The sequence below is a fragment of the Rissa tridactyla genome, chromosome 2, assembly GCF_028500815.1.
Source record: "Rissa tridactyla isolate bRisTri1 chromosome 2, bRisTri1.patW.cur.20221130, whole genome shotgun sequence".
Classification (NCBI taxonomy): Eukaryota; Metazoa; Chordata; class Aves; order Charadriiformes; family Laridae; genus Rissa; species Rissa tridactyla.
Window position 1 is genome coordinate 166,212,281 of NC_071467.1, and position 10,261 is coordinate 166,222,541.

General features: G+C 40.3%; 1 long non-coding RNA gene across 1 annotated transcript; it reads left to right on the forward strand.

Moving 5' to 3' along the window:
• Nucleotides 1-360: 360 nt before the first annotated feature.
• Nucleotides 361-8,297, forward strand: LOC128906253 (uncharacterized). Its single transcript, XR_008465107.1, has 3 exons — nucleotides 361-422; nucleotides 4,359-4,418; nucleotides 7,879-8,297. It is a non-coding gene; the product is annotated as an uncharacterized LOC128906253 (long non-coding RNA).
• The last annotated feature ends 1,964 nt before the right edge of the window (nucleotides 8,298-10,261 follow it).

The following is a 10,261-nucleotide window of genomic DNA, read 5'->3' on the forward strand; positions in this document are numbered from 1 at the left end:
AATGAAAATTATTTCTGGGGTTTTTGTGTGGTTTTTTAAAATTTCTGAATGACATGATACTTAATGATATTTGATGAAAGAGCCAAGTTTAAAAGTTCACAGATAATCCACAATGCTTTGCTTTGCCAAAGGCTATCTTCCCTGTCCTTTCACCATCACAAATCTGTTTGAAAACTGTCAATGAGTAGGACAAAAACCCCGAACATTTCCAAGAACTGCTCTGTTCTCCCAATTCCTGGTATAAACCTATCTGAATCCTCCATATCAATGTGCGTTACATCCCCCGGTGAGGCTTACATAACACAGGGAGGAGTTTTGGCCAAACTCTTCAGCTATTTTGCTATGGTCCCAGGGAAATCAATTCACTTCACGTCCTGGATGCATGCTGAAGGCCAGCCTAACTCCTCCCAATTTGACTGCTGGTAAGTGGGTTGTGTAGGCTGGAATGTCAAGGATAAGCAGATAGTCTATCCATATATACAGATCCTATTTACCTGGCTGTACATCAGCAGTAACCCCTGGGAAGTTATCACTAATTCTGATTTGGCTTGCACCTATAGGTGGGTAATACAGGCTTAATTGCAAAAGCTCTTTTGGAGTCAATTGTGGCTTAGCTCAGCACACCCTGTGCCGAAACATGCTTCTGCAGTGGACTCTCACGTTTCCAACTTGGATAGCTAACGTTAAATCAAAATAAATAATTTGGTTCCATTAAATCTCCTTCTTTTTCACAGTTTGCAATGTTTGATGTTTCTCTAGCTCAATCCGGAATTTCATACTGGAGTATAACAGATTGTATGCAGTTCCGTAATGGCTTTTAATGTCTCCATATCAGTTCTATTTCTTGGATTATTCCTTAAGCGAATGAGGGCCTAGATATCCAGATTTCAGATGCTTGGTTGACCTGGATTACCCTATCTGCGTTGAGATCACCAAAAGCACGAAAAGTGTAGTTTACTGCAGAATTAAATATTCTATATTGGGTTCCACTTGTTTTCAATGATCTAATAAGGTGAGGAGTGATTTTGTTTTGTTTTGATGAATCTGAAGAAATCAGAAAGCTATTTCCAAGGATCGGTCAACACTATTGAAAGGCTAGGACAGCGTCCTGAAAATAAAATGCCAAGAGAGGCATCTAGAGATATCTGAGATGCCCTAGTGCAGCCGAGGCACCTATAATACCCACTGAAAATATCTTCCAAATTGTTTTTAAGACTCTGTCCTGGTTTTACAGTTCACTTTTCACGATTTTGTCAGCTCTATATCCCCATAACCAAATCAATTTTTCCTGACAATTTGGAGAACGATCCTGGAACCAATCCAAAATGTTGGTTAAGTTGAAAAATTACATTTTTTTTCCCACTGTACCTTATTCATTTCTTTGTAAAGGAAATCTCTTCTTCATCCTTATACCAAAAGGACCAGGAGCAAACTTGCGGACCGGTGCACACAAAGATGTGCAAATAGGACCACATTTCTTCTACCCATGCTCTGACTTATCTGCTTATGCACCGCATACAGATAACTTGGAGACTTACACAGGATTATTTTCTGTGTAGCCGAGTAACTAAAACCTGACTGCGACAGAGGTATAAAGCCTCCTCTTTCAGATCCTCTGTCTTTGAAACTGAGAATAAACTGTGAGTGTTTAAATACTGATGTACCTGATGTAACCTCATGCTGCTCTGATAACATCGCCGGTGCAATACTGATTGGCAAGAACTGAAAATCTAACCCTAGGTCTAGTACATGAATTATTATATTGAGAGTCTTATATGAAAAGGATCTCTCCAGCATCTCCCTTGCCATTATTCAGGGCAAAGTATCAAAACGTGACATCCAGCATGCTCTCAAACAAGTTTCTGCAGAACACTGCCAGGGTACCGGAACAGTTCATGAGAGCCACCCTTGGGCTGGTGGTTCAGGTACACAAGGTGCATAGTTTAAAAGAGCTTTATTTTAAATGACTTTTTAAACCTTAAAACTGCAGTTCAGCACACGCTAATTTACTCCTGACAAATTGGAGACTGAGGACTGAAGAAAGTGAAAGATCTAAATCCTGAATTTAAAGGTCACTTGTGGAACGAATTTGTCTACATGTTGGAGACTGCATTCCAGAAATGGTCTCTGCATTGCCCATGAAAATCTCCCCTTTAACAGGAATTCAGTCCAAGAAAAAATATATTTTATTAGGGGTTATCCTTCATTATCTTATCATGAAACATAATCATTTTAATCTCCAAAGGGCTTGCAAAGACGTTACTTTTTTCAGTCACAGCTGTCCTTGCCAGCAGAGAGAAAGTATTTTACTCATTCTTCATACCTGACATTTCTTACCCACAGTGCTTTTCCTTTTATTCTCTTTCTTAGTAATGTAACTACCTTGTTGTAAATGTCAGCATGCTGAAGGCAAGGTGAGCAGACACAGATTATCCAAGGAGCAGAGAGAAAATTTATCATATTTCATTCCTCCTCCAAGTTCCCCATCACTTTGCCCTTTACAAGACCCTGTGTTTATTCCTACCAGCCTGTCCCATCCGTTTTCATTGTGCACTTTGGATGTTATTGCATACCATGTGGAGAGGTTTCATTGGACCTGTCTCAGGGGCATCCTTACCCTGTCACTGGCTGTTTAGGCTTCTCCAAATACGTGCGCTTAGGTTGCAGGGGTGGGGCTCTCCTAAGCACTTCTGTCATTTCCCATGGTGACACCAAGTTGTCTAATTCAGCTCTGACAAAAACTTAAAAACACAAAAGAAAAAAAGTTATCCTCCCCCTCTGCTCTGCCGTGGTGAGGCCACATCTGGAATACTGTGTCCAGTTCTGGGATCCCCAGTTCAAGAAAGACAGGGAACTACTGGAGACAGTCCAGTGGAGGGCTACAAAGATGGTCAAGGGACTGGAGCACCTCTCTGCTGAGGAAAGGCTGAGAGCCCCGTGGCTGTTTAGCAGAAGAGAAGACTGAGAGGGGGTCTCATCAATGCATATCAACATCTAAAAGGTGGGTGGCAAGAGGATAGGGACAGACTCTTTTCTGTGGTGCCCGGTGACAGGACAAAGGGCAACGGGCACAAACTGGAACAAAGGAAATTCCATCTCAACATGAGGAAAACCTTCTTTCCTTTGAGGGTGCCAGAGCCCTGGAACAAGCTGCCCAGAGCGGGTGTGGAGTCTCCTTCTCTGGAGATATTCTAGACCCACCTGGATGCTGTCATATTCACCTGAATATCACCTGGGTGATATTCAAAATCCACCTGTCCAACCTGCTCTGTGTGACCCTGCTTTGGCAGGGGTGTGGGACTAGTTGATCTCCGAAGTTCCCTTCCAACCCTGACCGTTCTGTTGTTCTGTGAGTTTGTGATCTTAAGCCCATTTGGGCCAACTCATAAGACCCCATGGCCAGTCAGAGCCTGTTCTTGGTCACTGACTGATACAAATAAATTACCTCTCTCCCACACACCCTAAAATAAGCAGCCACAGGCAATCTTCCCATTGGGAATGTGCTCATTTGTGCTATCCCCCAGCTGTGCTCAAGCATTTTCTGAGCATTTGCTCTTGGACACAGGTCAAAGCGATGCCAGGGGCTATGTTAATGTAGTGTGTGGGCAGCTGCGGGACACTGACCAGATCCATGACTTGGCTCTGTTTAATTTACTGGTATAGACATACTGACTTCAGCAAAAATAAAATCTAACTCCACAAGAATAATCTACGCTATTTAACCAGCTACAGTACAATGATGACCTAAGCAGGAGTGCTAGAGACTGCTTCCTTTTTTCTGATTCCATCAGGGTATTTTTCATAGATACAAGTATTTACACATTTTTGTAAAGGACTTGAATGAAAAACAACTTGGCACATTCAAGTTTTCTGCATGTCTTTTGTGCTGTTTGATCAGTAACACTCTTAAATCTTCAGTCACACTACTGATGTATTTAAAGGATTTTTTCCTTCAGGACTTCCTGGTGTCTGAAAATGTTAGAAAAGCTTTGGTATCGTAAGCTGTATTTCATATTACAGCTGGTATAATACAGAGATTTGTTGCCATTACCCAACTGATAATTTAGCTCCCAGCATCACACTGCATATTGCAAGGTCCCAACCCACAGAGCACTCAAGCATTTGCTCAGGTTTAAGCAGAGAGAATTTCCTGTTGGTTTTAATGAGTTTTGGCTGCATCTGGGGCACAGCTACGCTGTAACTTTGATACAGAAAGATCTACAAAGAAGGCACGAGTGCCCAAATCTCACAGAACAAGAACATGTTGAATTCCCTCTTTGTCCTAAAGATGCAAAAACCTCTGAAGTTCAGTGACCCTGTACGTGTCCTTGGGTCTGAACACCAGGTTTCTCTTACAGGGCCAGTAAAGCGTTCCAGAAGAGGATGAGTGGAGCTGGCTCGCTGAGCTGCCAGATAAGGTAAATCATCAGAAACACTGAGGGCCAGTGCTGATTCAAGTCCTCAGAAGGGCTGAAACATCAAAGTTTAGACAGGTGGAAAAAGCTTCCTTCTGTATCAGATTTACAGCTAGAAAACATCTCCTGAACGTGGGTACCTAATCCAATCCAGCTGCATTCAGATAAAATACAGACTGGGCCCCAGGACACTGGTTCCTCCACTACTCCGCTTGTCTCTCACTTAGACTTTTTGCTGATACCTGTGAAATAAAAGGTATGGATTTTCCTCAGCATGAAGAAAATAATTTTCTGTAACTTGCATTTGCAGCTAAATATATTTCAAAAACCAAGGAAGAGACAATGATAATCACCAATATTCAACAGTTAACACCAAAAACTTTCAGCTGCTTTCCCAAGTTTTCTTTCATAGCGTATAGAGAGAAATGGGAAATTCAGAAAATAAGCCATCTCATTTGAGAGAGGCCACTAAGATAAGCCATGCTCTGGAGAGGGCTGCTTTTCTCCATCAGCTGTGAGGGGTCTCTAGAAGATGAGCTGAGGTGTAAATGTCTCAATCTTAGGCTACATCTGTACTATAGTGTCGTGAAAGAAATTAAATCTTGAAAGAAATGGCCAGTTTTAATGCAAAAAATTCATGATCAAGTGTCTACTGATGAAGTATTCAGATTAATTACATAAGCCCTATTGAATGCGTCTGGGTCAAGATCAGAGGGATCATCTCCAAGGGGGATCTTACAGTAGGGATCTGCTACTGACGTCCAAATCAAGATGATAAGGCCAACAAAGCAATATTTGGGTCACTTAAGCAAGCTTTGGGTCAACAGAACCTGGTTCTTATAGGTGACTTCAACTATGCAGGCATTTATTGGAAGAACAATACAGCAGCTTACATGTCATCCATCAAGTTCCTGGAACACGTAGAAGACTGCTTCTTCACACAAATGTTAGACGTGCCAACCATCTTGTCTAGACTGTGCTTTTGCCAAGAAAGGTTGGACCAGATGATCCTTTAGGTCCTTTCCAACCTGATATTCTAAGGTTCTATGACTCTATGAAGTCATTCTTAGCTTTAAAGAAATGTAAAGTTTGGTATAAGAATTACAGTGTGGGGGGTTTTTTGTTTTGTTTTGGAGGGGGTTTTTGTTTGGTTTTGGTTTGTGGTTTTGTTTCATTTTAATCAAAGTTCGGTGTCCTTTACCTCAGGCTTTAAAAAGTGGAATGGCTCTGTGTTTCTTTTTCCTAGAGAATTGGACTATCTGGATGCACATAAAAGATGTATCTAGCTTTTTCTTAAATATTTCCAAAGCTGGAGGTTCCATTTCATCCCCAAACAAGCACTTTTAGTACTTCATTATCCTTCCTATTAGGACATTTATCATGATATCCAAACTAAATCTTCCTAGCTGCAGTTTCAGTCCAGGACCTTTTGTTCTGTCCTGGGTGGACATGGAAAATAGCTTAATCCCTGGCAAAATGAACTGACCACAGCATAAAATAGAATCAGTTCAACCCATTGGCAAAAGCTCTGAAGTGAAACACTGAAATTATTTTACCATATTAGTGTCGTTAAGTTGAAGTGATGAGATGGAGAGCTACAATCACTGGGGAAAAGTTTAAGAAGGGTAAAAAAAAGCACAGGTTAATGAGGTCAGATTTTTCTATCTGGTGACTGCAAACCAAACAAACAATTAAACTAGAAGTGGAGGGAGAAAACACACCTCCAAGTACGACATTCTGTTTGAGTCTATGGTAAGGGAAAATTGTCTGCTAGTGTGGAAACGGGTAAAAGCCTTTTTGTCCTCAGCAGAACTGAATAGTTTATGTCCACTAACAACCTGTTGTGAGAAGAAAAATCCTCATTGCCTTTGTTAGTCAAAATCAGCAGGAATGCTGACAGAGCAGCATGGGACAGTAAAGAGTATGGTGGGTCATAATGCCCTGATCCCTGACATATATGGGAAGTGTTCAGTCAAGATTTTTCATCTAATAGGTTGTGCCTTTTGAGAAGACATGTGGTGTCATATTAGTAATTTATCTCACAGAACAACCAAAACTCACTGTACAGCAACATCCCACACTTCTATTTTCCATGAGTTTTAAAGAAGGTGTGATAACCATAAAATGTCTAGGTTCATCATACCAAAGAGCTTGATGATTTGGGTGGTTGAGAACAGAAGGGAATAGAAGCTTGCTGTTAATTGGCACAGAAATGTGAGGTGTGGCATCTGGGAGGTGGAAATCACCAGTAACAGTGCAGAAAGGTGGAAGGACAGTGTGCCAGTTAGGGAAAGAAATGTCTGGGCAAGGGCAAAGTAGGAGAGGGAAATGGTTTTCTGGGGTAAAAGAAGAAAGTCCCAGGATTTCCTGTAAACACTGCTGCAAATTCTTTCTTTGAGCTTTTAGGACAGTCATCATGAGGACTTACACATGAAAGGTTGAGTTGAGTTAAGGAAAGACAGATTTCAGAATATAAATGGTTATCACTGAAACTGTGGGTTCTTTTTTCTCAAGATTATAATCAAATCAGGTTAAAGAAACACATTAGGACCTGGACCTTACACTTAACATGGGTTATCCATGGGTTTGTTATCTGAAGTGTGTGCTCAAATTTCTGCAGGGATTCTGTCTAAATATTAATTGGTGTGGGGTACTTAGACTTGGAAATACGTGTTAGGATCTGCACCTTGGCCTCGACCTTTTCCAAATTGTGTGCAATTACAATGCAAATGGTGACAAAATATTCAATGGTCCTTTGATGTTGCACCAGTAGCATTGAATCCCAGTGAAGCATTGACAAAGGCAATGGAAAACTACAGATAATCTTCCAAGATTGTTTTGTTCAGTTTATTGGTCAGATTTTTTTTAATGCAGTGATTTTCGTAGCACCGCAGTCTGTCTTCTCTCTATTAAAGGAACTTACCAAACTTTTTATTGAAAGTAAAACTTCTTAATATCCTGAAATTATTTTTTTAATGTCTGTATATTTTGCAGTTTGTCTTTTCCCAGCTTTTGCTGCCACTTGTTTCCTTTGCTGTCACTGGAAGCATTCAGAGGATAAAAAAATGGAGAAAGGAAAAACAAATTGGAAAGAAAGGCTATATTTTTGTTTGAGATCAAAAGAAGGAATAACAAAGGATATGAATACAAAATGCTGAAATACTCCCTTTTGAAAGAACATTTTCATTTTTTAAGTTGTTTGTAAGGAGAGAAGCACATAAACTCCAGTGAGTGACAGTCATGTCCAAAACTAGTCTAAAACCAGTAGGTTAAAAACCACAAGCTCTTCTCAGGAAATCATAAATACACAGTCTCTCAATCAGACGTGAACAATAGTATTAATCTTCCCCGGCATGATACGCGGTTTGCAACCTGCTCTTTTCCACCTCCTGCTTTGATGGTCTATTTTGGGTCTTGACAAGCTGCCTGTCTAGTCAATATGTTCTTGAATTTCTCCATCCAGCACCTGTTCTGCATTAAAACACGAGACTCTACAAACAAGCATTCCCGGACCAGACATGAGGAAAACTCGGAACTCAAATGAATGTTCTGCTCCATTAACTTTCATAACTGGATGATGTCCTTTGTTTTTGAACATTGCTTTTAATGGCCCCTGTTAAAGATGAAACAACTTTGAGTTTAGCTGTTGCTGAATCACACTGTAATTTGTGTCTATTAAAAAAAAGAAATAAAAAGCTAAGTAATTTTTCTGCTCTCTAGCTGCAACCTCAAGGCTGTCAAGTTAGACTCTTGGAAACAAGGGTCATTCTAATTGATGTTACTTGCTCTAAAGGCACTTTTAGAGTTATTTTCCACTAGAAAAAAATGAACAAGCAAAATGTGGAAAAAAAATGATGGTAGAGAACATAAAACTCACTCAGCTGTGAGTAGGGGCATAGGGTTTTTGCTTCATCACATGCTTAAAAACAAGTGCTGAAGCACTGTGCTGAATTTGGGTAGCTCAGCAGGGGGAAACAAGCAATGCCCTGAGAAAGATTCCTGAGCACATTAGTATGTCTGCAAGTGCTCACATTTTTAATCAAGTTACACTTTAGCAACACATCTTTTGTCACTGATCCACGGTAAAAGACATGCATGCTCTTAACCTATTCCAGCTCCAAAAAAAAAGTCACCTGAGACACGACACTGGTGTCTATATTAGTGCCATGAAGTTGCGCAAGTGAAGGCAATTTACCCAAATTCAGGGAGGTACAGTGTAAAAGTATGTGTCTTATGGAATACTGCAGAACTTCTGAGAAATGTTAACCACATGCACCAAATGGTTGACTGAGTTATGCAGAACTCAGGGTGGTTTCAGCTTGCAGATTCAAACTCAAGTTTTACATGAAAATACGCAAGTGTCCGTGTGTGAAATGGTTGTGTGAGATCTCATTTCAATTAGTGGAAAAACAGTCAATGTACTCAGTGAAATTTAGAGCAGAGTTCATCTGAGAAGGTAGTAGGGATGCAATTTAGTTGCTTAAATCTAAGCAATTATTACCATCTGTGATGCCTGCTGGTATCCATGACATCCATGCAGGGGTGGTGACCATAGCACAGGGCCTGGCAGAGACCTGCCTGGCAGAGACACCAGATGGGATCCTCTTGAGCATCTCGAATGAGGCTTCTGTATATTGATGACTGAACTGAGCTCAAAAGTTCCGTAGACTACGATGTAGTTTCCACACCCAACCCACTGGTTTCTCTCTATAGGTGGACACCTATAGTTATATGTCTAGATTTTTAAGTTGAACTCCTGCCTGAAGGAGTAACTCAGTTCCCCAAATTTCAACTGAAAATGCCTTAGGTTGTCTTGCTTGACCTCCAGCTGCAGTTTGAGAAAGACAGTTCTCCTGTAGATCCTGTGTCATGTCTATCAGTCCAGCTTGAACGTCTCAGAAACCCTAGAACATTTGAAATTAACTAAAAACTAGTGTTTAAGCATTGAGTTAAATCTGCAATGTCCATTAAAATTGCCACCTTCCAAATTCTGTAAGATTTATCTGCTTTTCCAAGATTGTTGCCCAATGTCACTTAGGAGAGCTTTTTGAGCTGCAGTTAAAAACCTTCATAGCCAGTTATTCAAATACAGGCCATTAACCAAAAGGATGTGCACAGATGAGCTTCAGTGACAACAGGAAAACAGAGATCTGTAGCCTTGATGGAACAGCAATAAAATAAGCTGGGCTTTTGTATGAAAATGTCATTTAAGCATCCCTAGGGTATTTGAAGAGTAAACAACCAAAGAAGTTCCAGCAATGCATAAGTAGAAAGAATCTCATCTAATTCACTACACTGCATTGACTCAGGATATTCCTAATTTCCCTGATATGTCCCTAAAAAGTTTATTGTAATTTCACCAGAAGGAAATCCATAACATCTTTAAATATTTGGCACTGCTGATTACCTAAATCTCAATATTCTATACCAAAGCTTTCTTTTACTATAAGAAAGCCAATAACTTTTTATTCTTCACCCAGTGGGTTCAGAGAACAATTGATTCCTGAAACTTTTATAGCAACCTCTTTACTATATCTCAGAAAATTGGTATATTCCAGTCCTTACTTATTTACTGTTTCAACCCTTTTTTTCCCCCTAAGATAGCAGCAGTTATGCTTCTTCGTGATGACTTTCTCAAGAGACCCTGATTTCAAGACTCATTGTGTGTTGTACACATCTTTATTTAATAACAGACACCAGTGGAACAATTTGGCTATCTAAAAATCAGTATCTAGAGATGCCTGAGTCACTGATAGATACTCAAGACATCTATCTGCACAGGCCTGATAGATGTGACAGAAGACCAGTGGGAAACCCACAATCATCTGACTGAAACTGGAGATCTA